Below are 22,151 nucleotides of genomic sequence, written 5' to 3'. Positions count from 1 at the left end.
GAGCACTCGGGGTGGGGATCCCCCAAGGAAACCCATCTTTGCCCCAGGAAGAGGCCTGGACTGGCAGGGGCTTTCCTTGGTCTCCGTCCCTTCCCTTCCGGTCTGTTTGCCACTAACACCTCGGTCTGTGACCTGAACGAGTCCCCACCTTCCCCGGGCCTGGCTGCAGGTCCGTCAATGCGGTCCCACTCAAAACGCAAAGGGGCAGGAAGAGACGGCACCCGGGGCTTTCTCAAGGAGAAAACCGCCCCGCGCCGGGCATCAGAAGTCACTGGCCGCTGAGTCCTGGTACCCACAGCGAGCAGGTACTTTGCTTTCTAAAGGGAAACAGTGCACACACATGCGTGCCGAGGTGCGGTGGCCCAGGCCTGTAAATCCAGGGCTGGGAGGCTGAAGCAGGAGGATTGCTGTGAGTTTGAGGCCAGCTTGGGCTACATAAGTGAGTGATTGAGTTCAAGGCCGGCCTGCACTGCATAGCAAGACCCTGTTTCAGGAGAAAAAAACAAGTGGCCACATTTCAGGGAGTTCAGAGATAGCCAGGACAACCACCTGGTCTCGTGTGTGTGTGTGTGTGTGTGTGTGTGTGTGTGTGTGTGTGTGTGTGTCTGGGGATGGAGCCAGGGCCTTTTGCATGCTAGGCAAGCTCTCACCATTGAGTACACCCATGGCCATTTCTATTTATTTTGAGACAGGGTCTCATTAGTTGCTAACTTGCCCAGACTGGGCTTGGACTAGTGATTCTCCTGACTCAGCCTCCTGAACTGGGACCACAGGGACGCCGCACCACACCTGCCTTCAGTTCACCCATCTGCAATCTCACTGCTCTTCGTCCGTTCAGAAGGTTGAGCACGCATCTCCCCTCTGATCTCAGAATGTTTCACTGCTGAAAAAGAAAACCCCAGATCCACCAGCAGCCGCCCCCACCACATCCCTGTGTCCTCCTCCCGTCAAGCCAAGGCACCGGCAGCCGCTTTCTGCCTGGACATTTCACATCTGCGGAGCCTGGGCGAGGACCCTACGAGTCCTCAGGTGGCCTGCTGTCGCCTAGGCTCACCTGCATTGCCGCAGAGGCAGGAGAATCTCTCTGTGGATGGCCAAGTAATTACTCCTGGCGTGGCACACCACAGTCTACATGTCCATGGGGCAGTGACGAGTGACCCTCGGGCGCACCCACCCTGGCTCTTGAGCCCAGTGCTGCTGCGAGCACTGTGCCAGGTTTGTGTAGCCCACCAGCCCCACAGTGAGAGGCTGCCCTGCCAGCACGGGCAGCTCCAGTGTTTATTCCTCACGCTGGCCACTGCGTGCTGCCCAGCCCGGCCCACTGCAGCATTTTAGTAAGAAGCAAGACTGTGGCCGACACACAGCGCGCTGCCGGGTGTGGACGACGGGATCCGATGCCTCTGCAGGCTGAGAACGCAGTGTAAGTCTGTGAGCTTCTTCCTCCCTCTGTGGGCAGGACTGGACGGGGCTGCCCAGCCCTAGGCCAGGAGGATCTCTGAGGGTGAGGAGGCTGGAGCAGTCAGCCGCCCTGACCCCGTCCATCGGTGGTTTCTACTTTGGCCTGAGGGCAGGTTGTGGGGTCCTGGGGTCCCCAGTTCAGCCCCCTGAGCCCGCCTGCGTTGCTGGTGGGAGGAAGTCAGGAAAGGGTAGGGAGCACGGGGTGCCTGGCCAGGAAGGAGGTGGAATGGATGAGGCCATGGCCGAGTGGAACAGCTGGCCCTGGCCCCAGGAATGGAGGTTACCAGAGCCCTAGGGAAGAGCTGGTGCTGTTGTGATGATACAGGCCCATGTGACAAACGGGAACACCCAAGTCTCAGGGAAGGAGAGACCTGCCCAAGGTCCTCTCCCCCAGGGACAATGGCAGAGCAGGGATTCGAACCCATCCTTCTGCTGGAAGGCTTCAGGGTATGTGCAGGGGGTGCTGCACAGTTGGGGATGCTGGGGAGCCTTCCTGGACAGCGGGGTCAGAGGAGGAAAGTTCAGGAAGAGAGGACACAAGTGCAAAGGTCCTGGGGTGCAAACGCCCCGTGCAGTGTCTGATGAGGCTGGAGCACCGAGGCGGGCAGGAGCTGGGGCCACAGCCCAAGGCAGGTGTTTGGCTTTTATTCTAAGCCACAGGAAGCCACCAGGGGATTTTACAGTCTGACTTCCCTCTGGCTGCGTGTGGGAAATAGGTTGAGGAGGTCGAAAGGAAGTGGAAGATGACAGGAGGCACCTGCAGGCCTCGGCTTCCCAGGGAGGAGCCTGAAGCGGGGCTGGGCGGGGGCGGGGGCCAAATGGATGGGCGGGGCTTGGAGGGAGGGCGGGGCCAAATGGATGGGCGGCGCGTGCGAGTGGGCGGGGCCGGCTGACATCTGGCTCTGGGGCAGGAGCCAATGAATCTTGTTTTTTAAAAATTTTCTTTCAAAGGAAGCCAGGATGAACCTTTTCTTTCTTTCTCTTTCTTTCTTTCTTTCTTTCTTTCTTTCTTTCTTTCTTTCTTTCTTTCTTTCTTCTCTTTGAGTTCAGGCTGGCCTTGAGCTCATTCTGTAGCCCAGGCTGGTCTTGAACTCTCAACGATCCTCCTGCCACAGCTTCCCGAGTGCTGGGATTACAGGCACGCACCACCACGCCCGGAAACCTTTTGTTTTTTAATCATTCTTTCCCTGTTTTGATTGCCAGGGTTTGAATTTTATATTGTTTTTTACAATTTTTATTTTTATTAATATGTTTGCAATACATAATGATTACTTTCAGCATGGGGAGTTGGTGTAGGCACATAACACATCTTTGCTGTCTTCACATTCTCCTTTTTGTTTTTTTGTTACATACAGGCTGGCCTTAAACTCGTTCTGTCACCCCAACTGCCCTTGAACTCGTGGTGATCCTCCTGTCTCAGCCTCCTGGGTACTGAGATTATAGGTGGGCACCACCACCACTTTTTTTTGGCATGGGGGATCGAACTCGTGACCTCGTGTTTGCCAAGCAGGCACTTATGCCGCTGAGCTAAACCCCCGGCTCATGCACCACCACTCCTGAGTTTGAATTTTGACCATGTTGGTAAATTCTCAATACTGTACTATAGTTAATCAGCAATCAGCTCTCAACTATTTTTGTCAATAGTCTAATTTGTGGATTTTTTTCTGATATATATATTTGGTACCAGGAACTAAACTCAGAACCTTCTTGCCAGGCAAGCACTGTGTGACTGAGCTATATTCCTGGCCCTCTGATCATATTTTTAATTTAATTTTATACTTTTTTGGTTTTTTGGTCTTTTTGAGGCATGGTTTCACTATGCAGTGCAGGCTGGCCTTGCACAGTGATTCTCCTGCCTCAGCTTCCTGAGTGCCGAGATGACAGGTGAGCGCCCCCACCTGCAGTTACTACTGCATTTTTAAAGTACTTTTACTAGTGTTTAAGAAGGCTTTTATAGGCACAGTGATGCATGCTTATAAATTCAGCTATTTGGGAGGCTGAACCTGGCAAATCTCAAGTTCAAGATCAGCCTGAGCAACTTAGATCCTACCTAAAAATAAATAATACAGCTCAGTGCTCCCAGGATCCAGTGGGCGTGTGTTTCTCCTGCCTCCTGGCTCAGGAGGTGAGCTGTGGGCAGAAACAGCCCTCCTCTGGGGCAGGTCCCCACCCCTCTTTGCAGCTCACATCTCAGGTTCCTCCTCCTGCTGGCACTGAGAGCACAGTAGCTCCCAGCTGGGCTGCTTTTTCTTCTTCTCTTTTTGGAGACAGGATCGTGCTCTGCGATGCTGGCTGGCCTTGAACTCACCAGCTAGCCCAGGGTAGCTTCAAACTTGCAGCAACCTTCCTGTTTCAGCCTCCCGGTTACTAGGGTTACAGTGGTGTGTCACCATGCCGGGCGTCAGCTACTGACTCTCCAAGGGGACCTTGGATAAGCCTCTTAATCTCTGAGTCTCAATTTGCTCAACTGGAAAAAGGGAACTATCCAGATTCCTGGACTAGCAGAGTGTCTAAAGAATGGAAAGAAAAACCAGGCCTGGTGGTGCAGGCCTGTAATATCCCAGCACTCAGGAGGCCGAGGCAGGAGGATTGTTGAGAGTTTGAGACCAGCCTGGGCTACAAAGTGAGTTCAAGGCCAGTTTGAACTGCACAGTAAGATCCTGTCTCAAAAAGATGAAAGAAAAACAAAACAAAACAAAACAAAACAAAACAAAACAAAAAAACCAAAGAAGTAATGCATGAAGTGAAGGATTAAGAAATGGATCCTGGTCAGGGGTCTAACTCAGCAGCACGAGTGCCTGCTTGACAAGCATAAGTCCTGAGTTCAATTCATCCCCCCCAAAAAAGAAAAAAGAAATGGCTCCCACAATGCATTATTAATGTGTTTAATATCTCTATACTAAAATATTTCATAAAATATTCCATTTATAAATATAAATTTTTAGTAGGATGTGTTACAGGAACTAATGAAAATGATTAATTTCCTAGGTTTATGTAATACTAGTATTTACAAAGCATTTATCATTGTAAATTTTTCTGTTTATGGATGACCAGATCTGATTAAAATATATATTAAAAATGATGTTGGGCCGGGGATTTAGCTCAGTGGCAAAAGCACCTGCCTGGCACATATGAGGTTATGAATTCAATCCCCAATATCAAAAAAAAAAGAAAGAAAGAAAAGAAAAGAAATGATTTGTAAGACAAACAGAATGCAAAAGCTGATTAGTAATCATGAACTGTGTGGTCTGACCTTTGAAAAACCTGTTACATGTGATCTTTAAAGCAATGTTAGTCACTTGATATAATAAAAATAAAGTCTCTGTAATAAAATGTGTCCTTAAAAAGGACTTTAATTTAAACACACTTCTGCCTCAGGGCCTTTGTACGTGCTGTCTCTGCTTGCTGGACATTCTTTCCTTTCTGAAGCCTTCCCTGATCATCCTGAGACCCACTGCAAGTCCTCCCGAAGCTTCTTCCCAGCACTCTGACTACCCCCACACTCTATCCCTCTTACTACCATCTGACACTTTATTTGGGGTGTTGTCAGCTTGGCAGGATGTTTTCTGGTCGGTTTGCATTACCCCAACCCCCGGAGTGATGCCCAGCACACAGTAGGTGCTCCACGGAGAAGGGAAGTTGGGGTCAGACCTGGTACTTGTCCTGCCCCTCCGGGCTTCCTCCAGCCCTGCCGGGGCGCCCTGGCTCCCCGCTGGCCCAGCGAGACGAATGCGCGCTCGGCCGCCGCAGACAGCGCGCCGCCAGCCTAACCCTGCGTGGAGAATGCGGCGGGAACGGAGGCGGGGCGCTGGGCTGGTGGTCTCGGCGGCGCGCAGGCACCCCGCGCCCCTGGCCGGGCTGGGATGGGGGTGCCGGCGACACGATCGCGCACGGGTGCAGGGCAGCGGCACCCGCAGCTCTCCGGGCTGGTCCCCGCGGCCTGGGCGCTGACGTCGGGGCAGTGGCCGGACCCAAGTCCTGCAGAACCGGTGCCCAGCGCCCGCGAGGCCTGAGCCGCCCCCGGTGCCCCCGAGCCTGCTTCCCTCTGTCCCCTGGGAGGGCCAGGCGCGGGGGACAGGGCGCCCCCTGGGGGGCCGCAGCCGCTCCCCCGGCCAGCGCGGAGCCCACGAGGACCCTGCACCTCCGACAGGCACCGGGCACCTGCAGCTCACTCCCTGCGCCCTTGGGTCGGCAGGAGGGCGAGGGGCCGAGAGCAGCTAAGGAAGGGAGCCAGGTGCCCTGGCGGGGCGTGCGGACGGGCGGGCTGGACCTCCTCCTGATGTCCTCAGGGCCGCACTGGTCTCACAAGGCGCCTGGCTCCCTTCAGCCCTGCACTCACAAAGCCCCTTCTTGACAGGCTCCTCACACTGCGTTCCTAATGACTGATTCATGGAGAAGGGTACACACAGCTTCTTACAGCCCCTTTTCTTCCTTTTTAAATATTGAGATGGGGACTCACTAAGTCACTTGCCCTGCATAGGCTGGAAGTTGAGATCCTCCTGCCTCAGCCTCCCAGACTGCTGGGATGTCAGGAACACACCATCATGCCCTGCCTCTCTTTTCTGTCTACAGACTTGGTTTCTGGCTAGCAGGGGACAAGTTTCCTGAGCTGCACACAGGTACACAGAGGCTCAGGTGGACAGAGGGACTGGGGACTGAGGGTTCCAGGGTCTATAGACTGCTTGCACCTCCCGGGGGGGCCCCACGAAGGAAGCTCATTTTCAGCTGGATGCAGCAGCCCCAGCTGGGGGCAGGGGGCTGGGAGCCAGCTCCGGTAGCCACAGCCTCTGGTGAGAATTCTCACACGTTGTAAAGGAGGCTCTGGCTCCAGCTCCTTTTCTGGCGGGGCAGCCACTGGGGCCGTCCTGGGCTGGCTGGGGAGTTCGCAGCTTCCCAAGCTGGGTGTGTGTGTGTGTGTTTGTGCGCCGCGGGGCCCAGGCATGCTCTTCCTGGGGACTGGGCACAAGCCTGGGTTCCCACAGGCAGGACGGCCCATAGCTCACAGTGAGCTGCATGGGTTCAAATCCCAGCTCGAGCTGGGGGGTGGTAATCTGCAGTCCTCACCGGAAACAGATGTGGCACCAGTCAAAAGCTTCTAGGAGCCTCGAAGCTGGGCTCCCTGGGGGCTCTTACCTGCTTTTCTGTCATGGACCCATTTTCTATTTTGAAATTTAGATTTTAACTTATAAATGCAAATGTATAGGACTACAAGGAAACATTCCATTGGGCTGGCATTAAAACTTTAACAGCCAAGGGGTTGCTATGGGTGCTTTTATTTTTTACAGGGCTGGGGATGGAACCTAGAGACTCTCTCCTGCCAGGCAAGCGCCTGAGCCCCAGCCCCAGCCTAGCACCCTAGGGTGAGCTCGTTTTGCTAACACACCTAGTACCCAGGTACGGCAGCGGGCTAAGAGCCGGTCACATTGCCACTTGCTGCCTGTTATGGATTAAAAACTGGTGGTCAGCTTAACACCAGCTGAACTGAATCAGCATGGTGCTGAATATAGATGGCTCATCTGAAGAAAGTTGCCAGCATAGAGACATTAGCTGGGCATGATGGCTCATGCCTATAAAGCCTGCACTCAGGAGGCTGAGGCAGGAGGATCCTTGCAAGTTCAAGACCAGCCTGGGCTACAAAGAGAGCTCAAGTCCAGCCTGAACTGCATAGTGAGACCTCGTCTCAAAAAGACAAAAACAAAACGAAACAAAAACCACAAAGTGTTGCTGTTGGTTGGAGCTGTCGGTTCTCCTGGAGGAGCGTGTCATGCTGGCTTCCCCATGTGAATTTGGTCCTTATCGCTGGAAGAGCTCGGGGCCTTGTCGTCACTGAGAGTGGCTGTGGGTCACTTTGCGGGAACTCTGGTCCTTACTTTGAGCATCGCTTCCTGGCTGGGGAGGGGAAGATGTGTGCTGCTCAGTCTCCGGGAGAAGCCGTCACGCTGGCTTCCTGACATGAACTTGACTGTTCTCGTGGTTGGAGGAGCTCAGGACCTCATCTTAGCTGAGGATGGATGGCTGTGGTATTTTGGGGGGCAGCCCTGGTCCTTACTTTGAGTGTCACTTCCTGGCTCCAGTACAGAAGCCTCAGGCCGCTGGCACAGCTCCTTCACCCCGCTGGTGCAGACTTTCTAGCTTCTACCGCTGACCTTGGGGCCTTCCCAGTACAGATCTGTGAAACAGATCCTGCATGATCTGTTGCATGAGTCTCCAGCTGGACTCGCGGGAGGCACTGTCATGGGCTCTAGGTCTTCAGCTGGACTCATGCAGGATATTGCCATGGAATCCAGGCCCTCAGCTGGATTCTCTAGTCTTTGGTGTTGTGGACAGATTTCCTGCACTTTCTTGTATTTAACTCTGGCTGACCATCACAAAATAATATAAATTCTGTGTCCTGTATTGTCTTGTTCTCCTTGCAGCTCCCGAGCTGCTGGAACCCGGAGCCTCAAGCACGCCCAGCGCACCCCGCCCTGCCCCGAGGAGCTCCGGAGTCCGGAGGATTGCGCAGGCGCGGCTCTGGCTCGGCTTCCCGGATGACACAGCCGGAGTCCGGTGGCCGCTCTGCGGTTTGCTTCCCACGACTGCCGGGAAGGGAAGGAAATGACAGATTGTAGCTGCGAGCTGGTGAAAATTAAGAGGTGCCTTTTCCCCAGTCTGAGTTCATGGGTCCCTGAATTCACCCTGGGTCCTGGAGGTGGTGACTGGATCGAGGTCTGCACGGAGGGGGTTTTTCCTTGAGGGAAGGATTAGGGAGGGCACTGGATGCAGAGTCATGCAGGCCTGGGTTCAAATCTAGCTCTGCCTCTCTCCCTGGGAGACCCTGTAAGTGGCAGCTGACTCCGGGCCTCTTCTGTGTGTCTCAGCCGCTAGGAGGAGCGAGGAGAAGGCCCAATGGCGTGTGTTAAGGTCTGGCACAGCATTCTGGGGTCTCATGTCAGCACGGGCTGTGCGGGATGCAGGAGACCCCGGGGGGATGGTGAGTTGATGGGGAGAGGAAAGCAGCCTTTCTGTGCCAAGGAGTCACAGGTCCCTTTCCAGGCGGTGGTCTCTCTGAGACCCGGGCCTCTGTGTAAGTCGCCATGTGTGTGGGTGCCATAAGCTGGTGTTTGTGTGTCAGGCAGAGATGTGTGTGCGCAGACACAAGTGGCGCCACGTGGCGGGGTGTCAATGGGTGTGAGTCTGAATCTGTGTGTGGGTGTCTGGGGTGGCCTGCTCTGTGTGTGTGGACCTTACAGGTGAGTGAGTGCGTGCCTGGGCTGGAGGTCGCTGGTCGCAGAAGACCTCTGCTGGGCTGCTGTGAGTGCGAGAATGAGTATTTGGGGGCACTGGAGGGTGAACGATGCGTGTGCATGTGCGCATGCGCGCGTGCTCAGGGTTGGTGGGGGGCGTCCCGTGTGTGTTTTTGTGTGTGTGTGTGTGGCCCTGTCACCGCCGGCTCCAGGCCCGGCCACATAAACTTCACACTCCTGCAGGCGGGCCCGGCAGCCCCGCAGCGGCCGTGTAGGGCAATGGGAAGCAGATGGGCCCGGATGGAGGCCATATGGGGCTGGGGGCGGGGGCGCATTCCTCCCTCCCAGCGCTGCCAGGAAGCCCCCTGCCTGCCGGCCCCCCATCAGGGGGGAGCTGGAACTGACACTGTAACAAATGTCCCGCAGCCAGCGTGGAGCCAGCCCGGAGCCGGCAGGGAGGAGGCCCCGCCTCGTGGGAGAGTGGGACTCTGACTGCGCCTGTGTGCAGGAATGTGCAGGAGATGCTGGCCGGGCGGCGCTGCCCAGAGAAGCCGGAGCCAACCCCAGGGCTGCGCAGCCGCGGGCGCTGCACTCACCTGCTCTGGCATCAGTGTCCCCAGCAGAGCCACAATAGGGTGGCTGATCGGGATGTGATACTGGGGAGCTCTTTCTGGCAAACATGAGGTCATGAGTTTGATCCCCGGTACCAAAAAAAAAAAAAAAAAAAAAAAAAAAAGAGGGGGCCAGGTAAACAGGCGCGGTGGCACATGATTGTAGTCCCAGCTACTGGCGAGGCTGAGGCAGGAGATGTGCTTTGAAAGTTGCAGCCCAGACTTAGTCAGACGGCCTCAGAATGAAAATGTAGAGGGCTGGGGTACAGAGAGCTTGCTTACCCTGCCTCAGGCCTGGGCTCGTCCTCAGCTCACACGCACTGCCCAGTGGTGGCCTCTAAACAGCCTGGCTTCAAAAGTCTGCTCTGCACTTCCCGTCTGTGACATCCGTGGGGTCACTTCTCTCTGTGCCTCAGTTTCTTCTCTGGGGAGTGGAGCTCAGTGGGGAGGCCCTGGGACCTGGCCTGTGAATGCACAGGCGGCCAGTGTGAGCTGCTGCCTGGGCCTGGAGGGCTCTGGACAGCCCAGAAGGGAGCAGCCGGCTCCCGGCCAGATGACAGCAGACAGGCAGAGCCTTGTTCAGGTCACCCAGGAGGAAGGAGCAGAACTGGGCCAAGCTTTTGCCTCCTGCCTGGAGGTCACCCCTCCTTGCCTGGGAGGGCACAGCCGCCCTTCCTGGCCAGGCAAGCTGCTGGCTGCTGCTTTTGATCACGCTCAGATGTCAGCAGGGCTGGGCTCCTGCCCTGGACCTTGCAGGAAGCTGATGAGGGGCCCTGCGTCCCACCCCTGCCGTCTCCCTGCAGGTGGAACAGGCAGAGACAGGACCAGGCCTGGCTTCTCTCTGCCTCCTGTGTGGCCCTGGACAAGGGGCTGGACCTTAGGTGGCGAGGAGTGGAGGCCACTGATCTTGAATGAATGTCCTATAACCCAGCCCCTCACTGTCCCTCTCCTGGAAGTTGGGATGCAAGGGGCAGGGCCAGGGCAGCGGTCACCGGGGTGTAGTCCACTCACTTCTCAGCCCTTTTCTGTTCTCAGAGTGACCTAATCACATAGCTTCACCTGGAGGCTTAACAGGATCATGTCAATAGAGTGGCCTGAGGTAGGCGCTCAGTAAATGCTAAGTCAGTTTTGTCTCCTAGTCTCCTTCCTTGGGGGCCCCTTAGGGGTCGGCTGTTATTGGTTCCTCCAGGCACCCACTCTTCCTGTACCTAAATTCAAGGGTAGGGTCAACTCTGTCCTTAGGGGTGGGACATGTGGCCTGGAACTGGCCAATCAGAACACTGCTCTGTCTCAACCAATGAGAGCCAGACCTGGGATTTTAGATGCACTCATGAGGAAGAAAGCCGTTTCTCTCTATGGGGGTTGCCAAGCTGGGAGAATGGGTGTCTGGGTGTGGGGTTCACCTGGCCTCAGTGAGGGAGAAGCCTGACAGGGGACAGCCAACAAAGATGGAGAGCCGGTCCTGGTGATGAGATCTGAATCCCTAGGTGCAGCCGTGCCTGGTCGGTCACTGATCCCTGCTGGTGAGAGACTGAGGCCACGTTCCAGGCCCCAGCGGCAGGGACAGAACTGGGATTTGAACCCCGGTTGACTGGCGCCAGTGGCCTCAGCCTCCAGGCCCTCAGGAGCCCTTTGGTGTAAATCCCTCCAGTCTGGAATCCTCCTCACCCAGCCTGGCTTCTGAGCTCAGCTATTTCTGAGCTTCCCTAGGGAGAGCATTTCCTGCCTCTGGCGGAAAAATCAGGAGAGAACATGAGAGTCCTGTGGTCTGGCGCTGAGTGCGTGTGGGCAAGCCCGGGACAGATGAAAATTCCTTCCCTCTCTCCTCCTCTCCTCTCTGCCTCCTCCTCCCTCTTCTCTTTGTTTCTGGCCTCCCTCCCTTCCCTTCTTTCCCTTGCCTTCCCTCCCTGGCCTGCTCCTAAGCTCCTTCCTGTCTGAAATAAAGCAGAGCCCCACCGGCCGCGTCCCCCTCTCTGGGTCCTGCCCCGGCCTCTGCCTGCCTGACCTGAGCCTCAGCTCTGCTCCGGGGCCGCTTCCCCGCACGGGCGGTCACCAGCACCACCTATGAAAATGCAAAACTGGGCATGGTGGCGCATGCCAGTACTCAGGTACTCTGGAGCCCGAGGCAGGCAAGTCATGAGTTCAAAGCTACCCAGTCCCACCGTCGAACATGGTGGCGCACGCCTGTAATCTCAACGTGAGGGAGGCTGAGGCAGGAGGATCGCTGTGAGTTCTAGGCCAGCTTAAAACGCATGGTAAAACGTTGTCATAAATAAATAAAGATTCTCAAGATAGAGGCCAAGTAAAAAAATAATAATAATAAAAGAAAGAAAGAAAGAAAGCCCACTGACCAGGCCCTGCACCAGCTGTGGCACAGCTGTGCGTCTGGGATGGGGGCAGGAGAGACCCCCACCGGATAGTCAGATGCAGTGGCCCTTGGGACCCTGCGTGAAGGTGTCAGGGGTCTTGAAGATGTCTGACTCTCCTGTCGCTGTCGCTGAAAGCCACATGTGGCAAGCGTACACAGAACAGAGGTTGATTCGACTCAAGGTCTCAAAGACCAGGAGGCTCGAGGTTGAGGGGCCATAAAGTGGGCAGGTGACTGGACAGACAGATGAATCTATGCACATGCACCAAGCCCTCTAATCACTTCTTTTGGTGCCAGAGTTGGAACCTAGAGCCCCACACGTGCTAAGCCCGTGCCCTGCCACTCAGCTCCACCCTCCAGCCCTTTTAAAATCTGTTTTGAGACAGGATCACATACGTTTGCCCAGACTGGCCTTAAATTTGCAATCTTCCTGCCCCAGCCTACCCAAAAGCTCAGGTCACAGGTGTGCGCCTCCACACCTAGCACTGATCAGTCACCTCTTCAGGTCCTTCGGGGTCCTTCTTTCACTGTAGGGATTCAGCATCCACACGGGACCCTGCAGCCATAGCACGGCCAAGCCGCTGTGTGGGGCTGGGGGAGCTGCACCCCTCTGAGCGGGGAGGGATCTAGGGTGGGAGCCAAGGCAGGGCTTCTCTCATCATGGAGACTTAGGAGCCTTTTCACGCTGAGCAGCTCATTTATCTAGGAAATGGGGAGCAGAAAAGAACAGGTGGGTACAGTGGTGCTCACCTGCGCTGCCAGCTACCAGGAAACTGAGGCAGGAGGATCCAAAGTCCAGGCCAATCTGGATGATACAGGGAGACCTCATCGCAAAATTAAAAAGGGGCCAAGTGTGATGGCACAGGCTTGTAATCCCAGCACTTAGGAGGCTGAGGCAGGACGATTCTTGTGAGCTGAGCAGTGAATTCAAGGCCAGCCCAGGCTACAGAGCGAGACCCTGTCTCAATAAATAAATCAAATAAAAAGGGAAGGTGGGGATGTAGCTGAGGTTGGAGAAGTTGCCTAGCTTGCCTAAGAATCTGGCTTCCAACCCAAAAAAAGAAAAGAAGAAGAAAAACCTACACATAGATGTCGGTGCTTAGCCCTCTCCTGGGGGAAACACACTGGGTCCTCGTAGCCCCTGAGGCGGGCTGTTATTGCTGATTTTTTTTCCTTTTTGAGACAGGGTCTCCCTATGCAGCACAGGCTGGCCTTGGGCTCACTTTGTCACCCAGGCTGGTGTTGAACTTGCAAGGACCCTCCTGACTCAGCCGCCCGAGTGCTGGGATTATCAGCCTGCACGACCATGGCCAGCTATTATCGTTGGTTTTTCAAAGATAACACTGGCTGGGGATATACTTTAGCGGCACAGCACCTGCCTGGCAAGCATGAGGTTGTGAGTTTGATTCCTGCTACCAAAAAGAAGAGAGGTAATTCTGAGGTTCAGGAGGGTCGGAGTACTTGCCAGCAGCACACGGCTGGTAGGCAGAATCTGGCTGCAAGCTTTGCACGCTGCGTATTGGCCCCAGGTGGCTGGCGCGGCAGACTGTGTTGGTTTGAGACAGGGTCTCACTGTGTAGTTCAGGTTGGCCTTGAACTTGCAGTGATCCTTCTGCCTTGGCCAAGTGCTGGGGTTACAGGTGTGTGTACCTCGGCCGCAGGGGCAGGTTTATGCTCATGTTGGCCGGAGGGAGGGAGGGAGGGACAGCCCAGGGAAGATGGCCTGGCATTAGATGTCCTGCACCAGAAGGAGTGCTAGCCCTGTGTGGAGCCCTGCCTCTCCTGTGCCCCCGGCAGGATGGAGACACACCAGGTCCCAACAAGACCTTGCCCCACCCCCAGCTACACGGGTGAGGTATCAGCTGCTGGCCCTGACTTCACTCTGGTTTGCCGCTGGTGGGCTCCATCCGCACCCACGCATGGAGCCAGGCACACAGTGGGTGCTCAGGGGAGAAGGATGAATCCTTGATGCTTGCTGTGTTGGGATCTCTTTAAACACCCACCATCTGATCTCCCCGCAGCCAGTAACAAGGAAGAGGCCCGGGGGTCTGGCCCCACAGACCCTCATCAAGTTTGTTGAATGACCAAATGCAATGAGCTTTCTGTTTCCCATACTGCGTGTGCAGCATGTGTCTGGCAGAAGCTCCCCCTGCCACCTCCTGTCTGCTGGCTCAGAGCTGTGGGTTTCCACATCTGCTGGCACTGCCAGGAGCAGACCTCACGGGAGGTAGTTCCCGGCTGTGGAGCCAGGGACAGACCGGGGTCTGCCAGGCAGCGACTTCCTTCTGAGTAATTCCTCACGGGTCCTGGTGCGACGCTGCCGGCCGGGCTGGAGCTGGGCCAGCTGAGTTCTTGGGCCTTGCACAAACAGGGCCTCCCCTGAGCCCCACTGCAGCCACGCAGCCCTCAGCCTGGGCCTCGGTCCCTTCCCAGCAGCTTGGCTTCCCGAAGCTGTTTAAGCGGCCACGAGGCAAACCGGGCTGGCATCACGGTGTGCTGCGCGGTGTGATCGCCGGTCCTGCAGCCAACTTTCTCACTTACCGTTTATTTTTTCATGAGCGCTTGTTTGCCGTACATCATCCATAATTCCATGAGAGTGCTGGGATCACAGGTAGGCAGCACCACGCCAGGCTCAGCAAATACTTTTTGACTATTTCTGCATTCATTTGGTGAACATTATTGGACATTTACTTCATGCCACACTGGGACTGCCAGATTTGGGCAAATCAAAGCCAACAACAGCAAACCCCAAAAGCCCCGTTAAACTGGATTTCAGATAACTAACAAATAGTCTTTAGCATAAGCATCTCCCAGGTGCTATTAGCATATCTATCTGTGCTACCCCGTGGTCAGCCCCATTTGCTTCTCCGGGGCCCTGGGAGGCTCAGAGAAACAATCACCGGCTTCCTGTCACCCGTACCCAATTCCTGCAGGGCAGGTTTGGAACACAGAGCCATCACCATGGCTTCCTGGCTTTTCCTCTGCCTGGGAACTCACCTGCTGAGGAAATTCCCCGAGGGTCACCAGGTGAGAGGCTGGTGTAGCCAGCTGGGGTGCGGGGCAGCAGAATCGCCCAGCTGTGTGGGTGGAGGGACATGGCCCGGAGGGGTGGCCAGGCTCCTCAGCCATGTGACTTCTGCCTGCCCTGAGCTCCTCTTCCAGAAGCAGACAGCTGGGTGCAGTGACACCTGCCCTCACCACAGTCTGGAGGCTGAGGCAGGAGGATCACGGTGAGTGTGAGCCCAGCTGGGGCTACATGAGCTCAAGCCCAGCCTGCGCTGCATAGTGAGACCGGGTCTCTCCAGGCCTGAGCCTGCTTTCCTGCTCTCACCGACCATCCTCAGCTCCCAGACATTTCTCCAGCCCCGGTGGTGTGCTGAGTCCAGGCATGGTACTGGGGGGCCTGCTGGGAACGGGCAGTCCTGTGGAGCTAACATCTAGTGGAAATGACAGGCGACAGAAATGTGGGAAGAGAATTTGGGCTGTGAAAAGTACTGAGTCCAGCCAGGTACTGTGATGCCTGCCTATAATCCCAGCATTAAGGAGGCTGAAGCAGGAGGGTCATTTTGAGTTTGAGACCAGCCTGGGCTACAAAATGAGCTCAAGGCCACCTTGAACTACTGCATAGGAAGACATTGTCTCAAAAAGACCAAAAAAAAAAAAAAAAAAAAAAAATCCAGGAATATAGCTGAGTGGCATTGTGCCTGCTTGGCAAGCATGAGGTCCTGAGTTTGATTTCTGGCACAAAATAAATAAAAAAAGAGAAAATAAAAAGTCCTGAGGTAGAAATATATAAAGCTGGGGAAGGTAACAGAGACTGAGTGGAGGCTGAGGCAGATCTGTCTTGGTTGGGCTCCCTGAGAGGCCCGTGGGAAAAATGCTTCTGGGCATCAGTGCAAAGGCCCTGGGGCAGAGCAAGCAGGCACCTGCTGGTGAAGCAGATGCCAGGACCAGAAACTGGGAGCTGAGTTGGATGCATGACTCAGGGCCCCACGGGGCTTGGGGACAGGGCCACCTGGCTCCTCCATGGCTTCCCTCACAGCCTTTGTCTCCTCCTCTCAGACTTCCCTGGTGCCCCCAGCATAAACAGCCCAGCTTCACCTCTCAGTGCTATTGCTGCATGGCGTCTCCATCTCTGTATCGGTGTGCGGGGAGCCACGCTGCCTTCCCCAGGAGCACACGGCCAGTGGTCCCCGCTCTCAAGTTGAGAGAGCTGGGCCTGGAGACCACAGTTCTGAGGTTGAAACTTCCGACCGGAGCCCTAAGATCAGCAGGATTTTTGCCGAGGTCCTGGCTGAGTTCCGGGGGCCCCTCCCTGTGTGCCCGGCACAGCAGGAACAGCGCCCCACTTCGGTGGGTTCAGCGTGTGCGACCCAGTGGTGCTCGGTACATGCACAGCGTTGTGCGGCCATCACACCCATCTAGATCCCAACATCCCTCCCTCCCAGGGGCTCCTGCCGGGTCCCCCTGCACCCCCACAGCCCTTGCCCCGCAGCCACTGCGGCTTCCTCGCTGGGATCTGCCTCTCCGATGGAACCCAGCAGCCCGCGCGTGGCCCTGGGGCCCGGCTCCTTCTCGTGGTGGGACCTGTGTTTCAGGGCCTGGCTCTGTTAGTTTGCTGAGTCAGGGTCTAAACTCCCACTGGCCTCAAACTCAAAATCCTCCTGCCTCAGTCTCTTGAGTGCTTGGGATTACAGGCATGTACCACCATGCCTGGCCGCCTGTTTTTTTGTTTATCTGTTTGGTTTGGTTTGTAGTTGCTGGAAAATATGCCATTTTAGCTGGGCATGATCACGCACGCTTGTCTTCTGGGAGAATTCTGGGAGGCTGAGACAGGAGGATTGAAAATTCAAGTCCAGCCTGGACCACTAAGCGACTTAACAAGACCCCTTCTCAAAAACATAAAGGGCTGGGACGTGGCTCAGGGTGTGTTTTCTGCTTTTAGACTATTGTGCAAAGTGCTACTATGCACGTGTGTACACGTTTTTGTCCAAACATCTGTTTTCAGTACTTTGGGGCGGATACTTCAAGCTGGACCTGCTGGGTGCTGGTAATTCTGTGCATGATTTTAGAGGCGCTGCCGTCTGGGCACTTTAAACACCCGTGATCCCTCTGGGACTTCTTACACTCAGCTACCCGAGGGTCATTCTGTGTCGCCCATTTTGCAGATGAGGAAACTAAATCTCATAAAATGGAACTGTTTTGTTTTGATATTTGAAACAGGGTCTCATGGATAGCTGCCCTTGAATTATGCAGTCCAGGCTGGCCTCAAATGTGTGGGCGATCCCCCTGCCTCATCCTCCAGAGTGCTGAGATCACACATGTGCGGAGAAGTGGAGCTCGTGAGCCATGGTCACATTTGTAACACATGACGGATTTAGGGCTGCTGGATTCCAAACCACCTAGATCCAAGTGGAAGAAAAGAGACAAAGTGAGAGGAAGGGGAAGAGGCGGACTGAGACTGTCCTGGTCTAAGCCCAGCTCCTTAGCTGCCGTCTGCAGAGAGGAGAGGACCCACCCCACCCCACTGTCCTTCCTGGCTGTGTGACTTGGCCAGCGGATTCGCCTCTCTGGGCCTCCCTGGGTGGTCGTGAGGATAAAGGACGCAGACAGCCTCATTTTGGGGTGACGGCCCTTCTGACAACCTGAAATCCTGTGCTCTTGGTTTGGGTGGGCCTGGGGGTGCAGGGGAGACAGGGGTTCCCAGAGCCTCCTCTCTGGCGGTGCTTGGAGGCCTGCGGGGCCATCGGGCAGGGAGTGTGGTATCCACCACAGACACTCCACCCTGTGTGGGCTGAATGTTCAGGTCGGAGGACAGCAGAGGTTGCCAAAGCTGCCTGAGCATCGCCTGCAGGACAGAAGGCAGCTCCCCAGAGCCACATACACTGCCCGCCTTACCCCACCCCACTGGGAGGCTGAGGCAGGAGAATCACAAGTTCAATCGCAGCCTGGGCAGTTTAGTAACTTACCAAGACACTGTCTTGACAGTTTTTAAAAGGGGCTGGAGGCTGGAAATGTAGCTCAGCGCAAAGGTCTTGTTTCAGTCAACAGCACCGCAGAAACGGAAGCCCAGATTTCCTGTACCGTGTTACCTGGATACCAGAAAATAAAGCTCTCCTCTGGGTGTGCAGCTCTGGCGGGGGACAGGGGTGCCCGGGAACTGTCAGCGTGGGCGCAGGCCTCTTTGTTGAAGCTCAGTGCACACTGGGCACAGGGAGGACAGCAGGGACCCTGTGCGCCCTTGCTGGGTGCCAGGCAGCAGGCTGAGGCACACATATGCTGACCATGTGGAGGCTGCACAGTGTGGAAACTGAGGCACGGGGGGCTTGCTGTGGGAGGGATGGCTGCAAGGTGGCCGATGTGGGACTCGGATAGCACAGCCAGGTCCAGAGGGACCCCAGGTCTGAGAAAGGACATCCGGCACCCACAGATTTGGTGACCTTGTCTGGCTGATGCTGGCACGGTGGGCAGGGCACTGCTGGCAGGAAGGGAGAGGATGCAGGCGCCCAGAAGTGCCCTGTGCCCGGTTTAATGCCTGCTCGGTGGGCTTTTCCCTGGGGGAGGTGGGGGAGTGTTATGTCCTGGGCCAGATCCGCGGCCTGGGGTCCCTTCAGCCTGGGGTGCCTGGGAAAGCGTGTGGTCTGTCTACACTGGCCAGAACTCAGCCCCACCCAGCCTGCCGTCCCGGGCTTCCAAGCTGGCCTGGCGCTGGCCAGTTCCACTGGATGACAAGTGTCCGGCCTCTCTCAGCCTCTGTGTGCCTGCTGGAAAGCGGGGAGGTTGTGCCAGCCGAGAGGCTGCGGCTCTGGGCCGCCCACGCGGGAAGTGTGCCGTGCGAGCCGGAGTCCAGCCAGAGGTCAGGCTGGAGGCCGGGGCTGCCCAGGGCCCAGCTGCCAGGACACGGCGAGGGGGGCGAGGCCGGAGCCTGAGTCACGGTTTCCCGCTGCTGCCAGGCCAGGCGGGAAAGGGGAGGTGGGACGGGCGGAAGTGGGGAGCCTGGGCGTCCGGGAGGACAGAGCCCGGAGTTGTGGACAGTGTCGGGCGGAATGGACAGAAAGCTGCCTGTCCGAGGAGAAGGTCCCTGCAGTGTCAGGGGTCCCTACCCGCTCTGAGTTAGGGCGGCAGACTCAGTCTCTGCAATTTCTTTCTGGTTTATTTTGGTTTTGGTTTGGTTTGGTTTTGAGACAGGGTCTCACTGTGTGGCAATGCTGCTGTCACAGCCTCCCGAGGGCTGCGATTACCAGCATGAGTCACCGTCCCCTGTGCAGGAGGGCTTCCTGGGGGAGGCGGCCCTCCGGGCCCTGGCCCCAACCAGCGCTGGGGTGAGGCCTGGGAGGTGACCGTGGCAAGGGATGCACTGTGGCCAGCTGACGGTAAGACTAACCAGCCGAAGCCACCTGCCAGGGGAGAACAGCCTGGCCAGCGTCCCCAGCACACGCGCAGCCTTCGTGGTCAGCCCTGGCGGCCACGTCCCTGCCCCCGCCATGATGGGCCGTGGGATCCTGGTGGAGCCTGGCGGTGACTCAGCAGGAATCGCGGCAGACGGGAGCCAGCTGGGTGTCCAGACCAGAAACCAGCCCTTGACTGCTCGCTGGAGCCCTGGCCGGCCAGCTGGGCTGGGCTGTGCGGGTCGCCGCGGTGAATCAGCCTTTCCATTGCCTGGTTTCCGTTCCGTAGTGTGTGCTGGCCTATTCTAACACTGTCCCTTCTTTCTGCCCTAATGTGTCTCTGTACGCACTCATCAGTGTTTACTGAGCACCTACTGTGTGGCGGGCGGCATTCTGGGTACAGGTCACAATTTTGGATAAAACACCAAAAGCTAGTGAAAGGCCAGGGCAGCAGTTGCAAACAGCTGGCATGCAGAGCTGAACAGGAAGGTGGAGGAGGCTGGGAAGGACCTCTCTCAGAAGGTGACATCCCCAGCAGAGGGCTAAGGGCCTGTGGGAGGAGGCCTACAGTGCCAGAGTCTTGGAAAGGGTGGTCCTGGAGTCATAGCAAGAGGTACAGCAAGTGCAAAGGCCCTGAGGCTGAAATTACCTGGAAGGGTCAGAGAATGGCCATATAGTAGGATGGGAAGACACATTCCCTGTGTATTTTGGGCAGTTTAAGGGTTTCTAGGAATATTTTTGTCTTTCCAGCTAAGTTAACTCATGAAGCTGTGTCTGTGGCCTGGCCCTTTGAGGCTGCGTCTTGTCCATGGGACTTCAGGCTCCTCTGCTGAGCTGGGCCGCAGTCCACCACCCGGGCTGCTTCAGACGTTCCTTTCATCTGGGCATCCATCTGCCTCGTCCACACTCACACAGCTGGACTGTGGGGACTGAGCGGGCACTGTCCCTGCCTGAGTGGAACATGGGGGCCATTGGGGAGTCTGGAGGACGGCCTGGGCCAGCATCTAGAGGGCCGCTGCTCTGCGTCACAGGGGACGGGGGCCCGGCAGGGTCAATCCCGTTTGTGCCTGTGATGGGCTGGAGGGGGCCCAGGCGATGAGTGAAGCACATTCCTGGGCGAGGCGTGGTGGCCTGACCTGGACACTGTGTCTGGTCTGTGGTTGCTGTGCCTTGCTGTTGGGTTGTTCCCCTGCCATCTGCTCCCCAGATGCTTTGGGGCAAGCAGCTGTCCTCGACCAGGCTCTTCCTCCATGATGTCCCTGCCTGGAGCCCGCTGGCATGACAGAGACCTCTGTAACCATGGGCCAAGTGCACCTTTTCCCCTGGAAGCCGTGGATGCCAGGTCCTTGGTCGGAGCCACAGGTAGCCGGTCCGAACCATCCCTCTTCTGAAACTTTCCAGGAATGTTTGTTCACTTTCACGGTGCCCATTTCACAGATGGGGACACTGAGGCACAGGGACGTAAACAGCAGCTGGCAGAGCCAGCCTTGCTCCTGAGTGATTGGCTCTGGCTCTCCCTTCTCTGCACGGCCCCTGGGCTGCCTGTCAAGTGTGAAGAGGGGTTTGTTGCTCAGTTTTTCCTAGTGTTGGTATAAAAAATTGTCACAATGAACCACTGCAGACACGGTGTGTCACTGATTTGGGCCTCCGAGTTGGTGGTGTCTGTGTGTACAGTGCACATGTTTTGTGCGGGGCTGGCTGTGGCGTGTTTCTGTGGGCCCAGCGTGTCGTGGGGCTGGCCTTTGTGTCAGGCCCCAGATGTGTGCGCGTGTTGAGCCCTGAGTCTGCTGTGTGTCGGGGGTCCAGAGGGGAGCGGCGTAGGTGTCTGCTCCTGTGATTGGAACGAGAGAACGATTGGGACGGTTCCTGCAGTGGATGGCGCGGCTGGAGCCACCTGCAGACGCCCCAGGCCAGCAGCGGCCCTCTCCGTGCACCTGCTCCCCCTTCTGACGCCAGGTCCCGGGTGAGGCTGAGCGTGGGCCACGGTCCCCTCCCCGTCCATCACGCATTGGCCGGGGCAGCAGGAGGCGGGGGCCGTGGAGGGCGGGGCCCGGCTCATGCCTTCTGGCCTCTGCATGTGCACAGGGAACATGTGGGTGGGAAGATGTGTGTGTCAGGGCGGATACACGGGGCACAGAAGGACTCGGGCATGTGGGGACAGACAGACAGGTGCAGACTCATGTGCGTGGGCCGCGGGCAGACGGTGTGCATGTGGGTGGCAGGTGTGACGCCCTCTGTGCTCCCAGCTCTGCTCTCACACGCATGCACACATTCACACCGCTGCACACGAGGGTGTCAGCGATCACACGGGGCGGGGGCCGGGGCAGGGCTTGTCCGCTGGTGCAGGGCTCTGGGTTTGATCCCAGCACCCCCCAAAGCGATGCCAGGGCTAACACTAATCCGGTGTGTGCAGTCAGGGCGGGGCCCCAGGAGCCTGGTCCTCCGTGCCTCAGTTTCCTCTTCCTTCTGGGCATGTCGGGAGCAGCACACAAGCGCCAGGCTTTGTGTCCCGTGGGGAGGTGACTCTGGCTGTGTGCCCAGCCCCAGGCCTGCTTTATGGGTGAGACAACTGGGCCCCGGGAAGGGAAGGCCTCGGCCCGGGACTGTGCGGCCAGGAAACGGCAAGTACAGGATTCGAGTCTGGCACCCAGACACACATGGGCGCAAAGTACGGGGCTCAGCCTTAGGTCCACCCAGGAGGGGCTCGGATGGGGGTGCGCTCAAGGCAGGACCGGGGGGTCCGGGACCAGGGCCGGCCCGCAGAGCCCCGAGAGCCTGGGGGGTGCTGCTTCCAGCAGGGGTGCACCCGGCTCTGGGAGCTGCTTTGGGGGCCCAGACCCGCTCCCCTCTGACCCTTCTCGGAAGCCCCCATTCCTGTGCCTTGCTTCCTCCCCGCAGCCTGTGCGAGGAGCCAGGAGCGAGGGGTGAGCCCTCCACACGGAGCTCGGCTCTGCTGGTCCATCAGTCGGTTGACTGTCTTGCTAAGTTGCCCAGGCTGCCCTTGAACTCCGGTCTCCTGCCTCAGCCTCCCAAGTAGCGGGGATCCCAGGAGCACCGCCCCGCCCAGCCCTTCGTTGTCCTTTCCTTTAAGTGAGGACCG

At 57.0% G+C, this 22,151-nt stretch overlaps 1 long non-coding RNA gene across 1 annotated transcript; it reads left to right on the top strand.

Moving 5' to 3' along the window:
* The first annotated feature begins 120 nt into the window (after positions 1-120).
* LOC106027216 (uncharacterized) lies at positions 121-17,787 on the top strand. Its single transcript, XR_001200788.3, has 4 exons — positions 121-305; positions 693-1,420; positions 7,875-8,093; positions 16,887-17,787. It is a non-coding gene; the product is annotated as an uncharacterized LOC106027216 (long non-coding RNA).
* The last annotated feature ends 4,364 nt before the right edge of the window (positions 17,788-22,151 follow it).

The sequence above is a fragment of the Cavia porcellus genome, unplaced genomic scaffold (assembly GCF_034190915.1).
Source record: "Cavia porcellus strain 051 isolate PalLab524CR breed Dunkin Hartley unplaced genomic scaffold, mCavPor4.1 scaffold_5, whole genome shotgun sequence".
Lineage (NCBI taxonomy): Eukaryota > Metazoa > Chordata > Mammalia > Rodentia > Caviidae > Cavia > Cavia porcellus.
Note: the sequence above shows the minus strand (reverse complement) of the source record. Positions and strands in the feature narration are given on the sequence as shown.